This window comes from Cavia porcellus, unplaced genomic scaffold (assembly GCF_034190915.1).
Source record: "Cavia porcellus strain 051 isolate PalLab524CR breed Dunkin Hartley unplaced genomic scaffold, mCavPor4.1 scaffold_23, whole genome shotgun sequence".
NCBI classification, from domain to species: domain Eukaryota; kingdom Metazoa; phylum Chordata; class Mammalia; order Rodentia; family Caviidae; genus Cavia; species Cavia porcellus.
Window position 1 is genome coordinate 51191121 of NW_026947506.1, and position 8769 is coordinate 51199889.

An 8769-nucleotide genomic window follows, 5' to 3' on the forward strand; every position below is an offset into this window, starting at 1 on the left:
TTTTCCCTTCGTTGCTTGCTGAGTTGCTTTGGTCTCAGTGTGTTTGGGCCACATACCTCCAATGTATGAAGCACTGTGTGGGAAATACATGGATGTAAAGCGGGGAGCACTGCTTTCCTCACGGTCCGCCCCTGGACTCCGGGAGAGGAGTGCAGCAGCTCATAACTTCAGAGTAGTGCTCTCTACCTAAAATAACCAAATAAAGTCAAATAGCAGCAGAAAGTGGTTGGCATTTTGTGTTTAAGTCCACTCCAGGGTCTCCCTGCTTCTCTGCAGAGATTCTCTAGTCCTGTCAGACACATTGCATCCAGGAATTTTACTTTGTGGCTTTGTGGCACTTAGCTTCTCAGTCAAGTCCTCGGAGATGGTTTCCTGTCCGAATCTCAACCCCATGCAGTTACCCAGCCAAATACAACGATGAGAAACTGCAGTAGTTGTCATCTCCCTTCCCCCAAACTCATTTCCTGCGGGGTGAAACTCTGGAAGCATTCTCGTGAGTCACCCGAAGAACACGACAAACTATGTGCTGCTCTGAGGAGAAGGCCAAGCCCAGCCTTGCCGGAAGCTCATCTCTAAGTGATGCTAGCTGGAGCCTTGGCCAGAAAGTTGCCACCAAGTGTTTCAGTGGAGTAGTGATTGATTTGCAAAACACTCCCAGATGTTCAAGTCCACCTTCGTTTTAAGAGGCCACATTTCACGGAATGAGTGACCTCCACTATCGGGTCGTGCGCCTGGGTTAAAACATGATGAGGTGGCCCCTCTTGTTTGGCTTGGGAAGCCCCCAGCAGTGCAGGCCCCAGGAGCATGGAGAGACTGGTGTCACATCTGCTTGCAGTCTGGCAGCCCCATGAGGACTCTGTGTTCCAGCGGCTCTGGGAACCACAGCTCTCTCACCCTCCCACTGCTGGAGACGATGAGAGCAGGCCCACCTTGCAAGGGACTTCCGTCTGCCCCCTCTACTCCAGGTCGTGTGCTCCTGTGGGAGGACATCACCTTCCCAGATGCAGCCCACCAAGGTGGACCAGGGGCCCTTCACTCCAGGGCTCGGGGCAGCTTCTACCCAAGAAAAGGGGCTGGAGAGTTTTCAGGACGATTAACAGAGTAGACCTCTGATCGGCCACATCTGAATTCAAGCCAGCTTGACCACTTCCTGGAGGGTGACCCTGGCAGGGCACTTGTAAGATGCAGATTTTAGGCCCTTGCCACCCAGGGTGTGCACAACGTTGTGCACCAACTATTACACTGCTGTGGGCGTGGCACATAATGAGCTCCCGGTGTACAGGGTCTCGTTGTCATCAGTGTTATAACTGTTTCTGTGACCGTTCTCTTCAGCGTTAGAGCACCTCAGTCATCTGCCCAGGGATTCTTCAGGACATTTGCCTGGAAAACTATCATGTGATGAAAACAGCAAAGCTGGGCTTCTTTTCTTGCACTGGCTGGGTTCGAGTGTCATTTGTGATCACCTTCAGAGCACACTTGTCCTGTGTTGCTCATGGATGGGTCATTTCTCAGCCTTCCATGCAAGAGATGATCTTTCTGTTTGCAATGCAGGTAGAGGTTGGGAACGCTCCCCACTCACGGGCCGTGGGACATGGCCTCTCTGAGTTGGAGGCAATTCCCCCACTGTACTCATCTCGGCTGCCCCATCTCAGTGGAAGCCACAGTGCTGGATATGAAGTTTGGGGGCTCACACCCAAACTCCACCGTGGGAGGTGTGGCTGCCTTGACAGGAAGTGAAGGGCGCTGAACTAAGGGTATCCCCTTTCAGCCCTGAGGCAAACAGGAAGCCACTCTGCCTGCCAGCCAGGGGGCCCCCCCGAAACTCTGACTCCCTCTCCCCATCAGCCCTCAGCTGGGCTGCTGTTTCCTGGATTTCATTCATTTCATGAAACTGTGTTTTCCTGTATCTTTCTGAGATGTGAATTTTTCCATGTGAATTTTCCTAGGTGAGGCCATCCTGTGGTCCTACTTTGGCTTTGGTTTGCTACAGGCTTATTTCTGGGGTGGATCTTTCTTGGGAAAACCCACCCCTCAGGCGCAGGTTTGGTGAGGTGACCATTCATTCTGGGGCGCAGGACCACACGTGCTGTTCAGAATTCACAAGAGAACCCATGCTTGGCAAAATAATCCATTTCGGAAAACAGAGCCTATGGGAACGCTGACTCCGCCCCTTTCCTCACCGGCTGTGTCCACCTTTTGAGTGGTTTTCCCAGCTGGAATGTGCTCCACACACCAGGGTCTTGGCTGGTTCTTCTCCAGGATCCCCAACTGTTCCTGATTTCAAGGCCAATGGAGTCCTTTGAGAGGAGCCTGAGGCAAACCCTTTGTCCCCACTCACCCAGCCCACAGCCTTCCCTGGCTGTCCCAGCCACCCATCTGTCCCTGCTGCTGCCAGTGCCGGGTGAGAATCACCACCCACCTCTGCCAGCCCCTTCTGGAGTCCTGCAGTGCTGTCTCTGCAGGATCTTGATGGAGGATGCACAGGGAAGGAATCCGCAGTTCTGGCCAAATCCAGTCTGGGCTGGCCCCGGCGGGAGTTTGCTCAGTTTTCCGTTTTGGGACTGCTGTGTTTGGGGCTGCAGTGAAGTTCTATTTTCCATTGGCTTATGTTTCCCTACCTCTTTTGGTGGTAGAGAATAAACCAAGCACCATTAAGTTGGCATCCAGTCCACTTCCAATTCCCTATTCAGTGAGAACTGGTTCAGTTCATCTAATATTCCAGGAAGGGTTTCTATCCTGAATTCATAGTGCAGTGGTTGTGACTTCGTATTAGGGCTGTGAGGTGGTGACACTCAGTGGTGTTCACAGGCAGGTATGGCAGCGTCTCCCAGAGCCTGGAAGAGCCCCCTAGCGTGCTGCACTGATGGAGGCAGGGTCCAAAGTCTCCACTTCTCAGCCTCACATCACATCATTCTGCGTGAAATCCTGCTAGCCTCCTCTGAGTGAATATCTGGAGTTGCAGAGAGTGGAGCTGCTCAACACAGGAGTGTCGGGCAGTTTTCAGAGAGGGGTGAGCTGGAGAAGACAGCTCCATGACAGTTAGCTATAGAGGTGCCTGCCTCGGAGTGGTCTGGATGATGGACAGGGAGCTCGCAATCTGAGATGTGGGTCCACCCTGGATGTGGGTGGCATTAACCAGGCTGGCAGCCAGATGCACTGAACAGGGAAGCAGAGAGGAAGTCCCCTCTGGTCTCCTCCATCTCCTTTGGACGTTGGACTCCAGGTCCTTCTGCTCTGTGCCCAGACTCTTCAGCTTCCAAACAGGCCCCTTCTCCAACACCACGTCCTGGGCCTTGCCTCCTGGCCGGATCCTCAGCCCTACAAGTGCAGGTGGCCCTCTGAGTTCCACTCTCTCCCTCAGCAACTCCTCTAGCGATCACATACACAGCTCACACCTCATCCATTCCTCTCCTGGCCCCTGCCCTATGTACCGCCTTAACGGTTGTGCTCTCACTTGCACAGGTATGGCCTCAGTCACGGTTTTTGTGACCAATGCTACGTGTGAACTGTGTTAAATGCAGCCTCTGGGCATTTTCCTGGGTGTTGCCCAAGTGTACACATGCAGGCCGTCAACGCCCTTTGCTGGGGAAAGGATGGGATGGCTAAAAAGAGAAGGACACAGATCTTTTCAGAAGACAGAGTGCTTACAGGAGATACTAAGGAAGTTATTGATGGCAAGACTTTACCAAGATTATGAAAACGTGTCCCTAACCTCAGGAGAACTGAGACTGGGAAGAAAATGAAGAGACAAAAATGCTGTAGGTTTCAGAAAAAGTAAGCCGTGACCGACAGTTCCTGCCCCAGGCACTGTCACAGAAAAAGGGTGATGGTGGCGCTCACATGCCAGGGTCTCCCGCAGAGGGAGCACCACATGGAAGCAAGTATGGATTCTAAGCACAGGACCCAAAGCAGCCATCTGTGGGGAGAGGGGGACCCTAAACACCAGGGGCCATGGGAGGGGTCACCTGTGAGGAACAGACCAGCAGCTGCCCGGTGTCCACAAAGACACTGGTCAGTGGATGTCAAGAGGCCAGTGGTCACCCAGACCACTGCAGCCCCGAGAATGTAGACACAAACTACAAGAACTTGGCTTGTAGAAATGCCGTGGTCCTGAAAGAAAGAGAAAGGAAGGAAGGGAAGAGGGAAAGGAAGAAGCATGGGGTGGGGAGGAAAGGACACAACAAAAGAAAAGAGAAAAAAAGAAAGGGGAGGGAAGGGGGGAGGGGGGAGGGAAGAGAACAGGGGAAGGGAAGGAGGGTAGGGGAGGGGAAGGAGGAGGGCAGGGGAGGGGAGAAAGAGGGAAGTGAAGGGGAGGGGAGGAAAGTAGTTTATATTTTTGCTGTGTTTGAGGGTTTAAAGTGAGAATTAGACTTGAACTGTTTGCTTGTTAAAACTGAATTGTGCCATCACAACGTTTACTGTTTTGTGAAACCATTTATGTGGAATGAAATGAATTTATTTCCTGAAAAATCAAGGGCTTCCACCATCAATGCATTGGGAGAAATGGACAGAGAAAAGTCAATAAGATCACTTTAATATTGTTGCACTGAGAGAATGACCATCAATATTTTAGTGTCTTTTTCCTTCCACGTCTTGACAGTATGTACAAACATACATATAGATTTTGATTATATGATAATGTTTTAAAATTTGTAAACTTATGATTTATTCACATGCATTACTCCTTTTTGGTGACTAGATTTGCTACAATTTTTAATGCCAGTTATCTCCTAAAATAGATTTTATCTACTATTCTATATTTTCTGTTTATTTGAAGTTTTTCTAATTTAGTGAATTATTTCATGATTCTTTTTTCTCTGAAGATCTACTGTGTTGCCATTCTTTTTTTGGCTGGGCAGCTTTTTCCTACTACATTTGGAATCACTAAGATCTCCATGACTATGGCTAAGTGAAGGCTAAAAGTATTTGATAAACTTATGTGTTTTAATTTTATATTCTTCTGTCTTTCAGCACAGTAGTTATTTGAAAGATATGATTTAAAAGTATATACAAGTTGATTTATTTTTAAAGTACCATTTTGTGTGACTGTCACACCTTAGACAAAAATACAGAAAGCATGATAAAATAGAAGTTAACTATAGACCATGATATAGAAATAAACATTACTAAGGTATTTCGTTGTGTATCAAAGCACGTGCAAGCACATTAAAATGAGATGGTGTTGCTGGGGATTTAGCTCAGCGGCACAAGCACCTGCTTGGCAAGTCTGAGGTTCTGAATGTGATCCCTGGTACTAAAAAAAGAAAACAATGCGACAATGTTTACACATTTCTCTATGAAACGCCTGTTTCTGCTTAGTTATATGACAAGCGTATTTCGCTTTAATCTGTAACGAGCCGTAGACGCTACTGTCAGTATAATCTGTATGCCTGCTATCATTTCTCTGAATGTTGGGAATATGTGCTCCACTTTATTTTTCCTGCAGACCCTTGTACATAAAATCTTTCTGTGCACTTCAGGTTCTTGCTCCAGGACTCGGTTTTTAAAGGCACGCGAGGCGTTTGACCCTCAGCAGTGACCAGTCTCGGGGAGTCCACCCCGCACTGCACCCCGCAGGGGAGTCCACCCCGCACTGCACCACCGTCAGCGGCAGACGAAAATGCCTTTTCTCCCAGTGAGCTCCAAAACAAGTATTTAAGTGTTTCCACTTCAAGTTTAATTTCCATTTTATAGTCCTTTGATTACTAGCGCTTTCTGTATTTTATGAGTGACTTTTACCTATTAAAACTGTGGGTTTTTCGTTTGTTGCTGTAGCTTTAATAAAGTATTGTCTCTTTGTGGACATTTCCTCCCTCTCTCTTACCATTTATCTTTAGCTTTTGTTTGACTTTTTATTTCAAACATCAATTTGCATGTTTAACGGCGTCTGTTTTTCTTGGTACAAGCTCGCTGTGCTGCACGAAGATCGCACGCACCGCCGGGCTGGCGCATGCGCGAGACACAGCCTCAGTCTTCCCACTTCCTCTCCCTGCCCCCCTCCTCTCCGCCCCTGCCGCTGGCGGAAGATGTTCTCCCTGCTGCCTCTTGTGTGTCTTTTAATTTGATCTGTACTTTCTCTATAGTTGGGGCTATCATATAGGAGAAATGTGCAGTAGGTAAGCTTCTGTGTCTAATTTATTACATTTTGGTCACTGCAGAAGTATTAGCCACTGGCCCAGCTCCAGCTGTGTGCCAAGGACGCTGCCCGCGGTGCTCAGGGCATCCATCGCGGTTCTCTCCCATTGCCTTGGCAAAGGCTGTCTTTGCTGGGAAATGCTGTTCCCGGTTAAGTCTCAGAAAGCCCTTTCTCTGTGTGTGTGTCTCTGTCGCTGTCCTCGCTGTCTCTCTGTCTGTCTGTCTCTCCTCTCTGTCTCTCTCTCCCTCCTTCTCTTTTATTCTCCAGGAAATAGTTTGAAAACAGTTTTACATTTCTTGGTACAATATGCAAAGCCTTTTTAGAACAATAAGATAGGCCTGGGCTGGGATGTCCCTGACGTTATCCTTAATGACTGCTGTGGTGTGAAGATGCTTTGTCCCCCCTAAACTCATGCTGGTGTTTGTCCACATTTGCAGCTTGAGCAATGGGACCCTAAGAGGCCGTCAGGAGACTTCACCCCCGAGACAGGTCACCGCAGACAGCGACCATCCTTGTCTTTCCAGGCCTGAGCCCCGATGTGCTGCAGTACGGTCTCTGCGAAGGGGTGCAGGCGCAGGCACCTTGCGCTTGGACTCCCAACCTCCAAGCCCTGAGCCACATCGAGCACCTCTCCTCCTGAAGGACTCAGTCTCAAGCACACTGCTGCCTTGATTCCTGAATTTAATTTATTCCACAATTTGCAAAAGAAGGGCAGTTTGTGTTTGTGCAGGAAATATGGCTGTGGCCATGTCTGTCACTGGACACATAGTTTGCAAACAAAAACAAAATTTCACTAAATGCTTTTGTTTGCAAACCAAACTATCACAAACAAAAGGGTTGGTGAACCAAGGTGCTACTGTGCGGCCCATCAGCTAATGACTTCTTCGTGTCCACTTCCTGCTGCCGGGATCCCTTTCCCCCTCTGTGAGTCCTGGGCACCTGCTGTGGTTCCATGATGTCCTCGGTTCCCAGCTGTTGCTCAGGTCACGAGGGGGGCACCCCAATTTGTTAGGTCCAGTGGTCACTTCCTATGTTGGTCACTTTCCTCCTAGCTTGGACACACTTCACTGGGCACTCTGGAGGAGTTAGTATTGGGCCCATTTTCCTCTCTACCCACATAGCCCCTGGACAACATTGTTTTGCCCTAAGGATTAAAATTCCATGCTAAGATATTTTCTGGATTTGGCTTTTTTCACTCAGGAAAAAAAAAAAAAAAAACCACTATTTTTATAGTTCATCCAAAGAATTTCAGGTATTAGTAGTTTGTTTTTTCACATTTTTGCCAGGTCATATTACTTCATGTTCAACAGTACCGTTGGTTTATTTATTCACCTGTTGGTGGACATGTGAGCTGGGTTTGGTTTGGGGCTGTTAACTGTCACAAACATTCCACTGAAGCCTTTGGGTCCACAAGCTTCTGCTTGGGGTCAGGTGATAATGCCGCTCTCGAGAGGCTCTGCTAGGTCTCTGGTGGGCGTGTGTATGACTTCATGGGAAACCACCAACTGTGTCCCAAGTGGGTGCCCGCCATCACATTCCCACGGCCACCTGTGGGCTTCCACTTGCCCACATTCTTGCTACTGCTTGCGACTGTTGTTCTGTTTTTAGAATTCAGCTGTCTTTGTAGTTGCGTAATGGCTGTTTGCATTCATCTCAGAGTGCAACGTGGCATGTTTTAAGCTACGCACTAGCTGAGTGCTCGCTCCGTGCCTTAGGTTATCCACCCTTGTATTGCTGAGTTACAGGAGTGCTCCAACTTTGTTGGACACATTCTTTATCTTGTGAAGGGGGTGTATTTGTGTCCAGTTTCTGACTGGCTGTCACCCTTTGTGTGAGGATCTGCCTCTCTGCAAATAGCCAGCTGAGCACGGTGCGGTCTTGCCTTTTGTGACCACTGCTGCTGTCCATGTGGCCCATGCCCTCCTGTCACCTCTTCTTTCAGAGCAGAGCAGGTGTCGGTGCCCCGACCCCTGTGGGGTGACCCTGCTGACACCACAGGTGTCCATCTGGCCACCCTGGGGCTGTCCTCTTTTCTGTGCTGCTCAGTTTGGACTTAGCCAGGCAAGATGGGGAGGTGAAAAGCTGGGGTGCTGTATTCGAGCCACGTCTCCTTTGGGTCTTATCTTTTCTTTTCTTCTTCTTGTCTTCCCTTCTTGATAGCTTTCTTTCTATTTTCTCCCTATAGAATATTAACTTCATGAGACAAGTGACCAGAACATCTTAGAAGAGACCACTGTGTCTGTCTTAGAAGCATCGTTATGTACATGTTTGTGGAATGAATACACATGAATAAAGAATGAAATTTGCCTGGTTTGATTAGACAAACAGATGATGAAAGGAACCCCAAATAGAAGTATGGAAGGAGGGTCAATCACGTAAAGTTAGGAGAGAAACAATACCTTCTCGGTTAAGCATGAAGTGGGTCATGTTGGGTGCTATGGAGTTATTTGGAAAAGCAGCTTTCAGTATTCCGCCGGGAGAATCCTGTACCATTTACAGGTTCAGACAGGCTGTATCTGCATATCTGGCCAGACCCTGCTGAACACAGGAAAGATAAGGTTCATTTCAAATGTGGTGGGTGTGCAGTGACCACTCTGGGTCCATACACCCAGCAGGCAGTCTGCTGGCTCTTG

The 8769-nt window shown here is 48.7% G+C and overlaps 1 long non-coding RNA gene across 2 annotated transcripts; it reads left to right on the forward strand.

The window, feature by feature from the left end:
- Positions 1-5793: 5793 nt before the first annotated feature.
- On the forward strand, positions 5794-8447 carry LOC106026748 (uncharacterized). 2 transcript variants are annotated; one of them, XR_010042405.1, is made up of 3 exons: positions 5824-6116; positions 6574-7060; positions 8322-8447. It is a non-coding gene; the product is annotated as an uncharacterized LOC106026748 (long non-coding RNA). The 2 variants fall into 2 exon arrangements; XR_001200332.3 differs by lacking the exon at positions 8322-8447 and having other exon boundaries at positions 5794-6116; positions 6574-7306.
- The last annotated feature ends 322 nt before the right edge of the window (positions 8448-8769 follow it).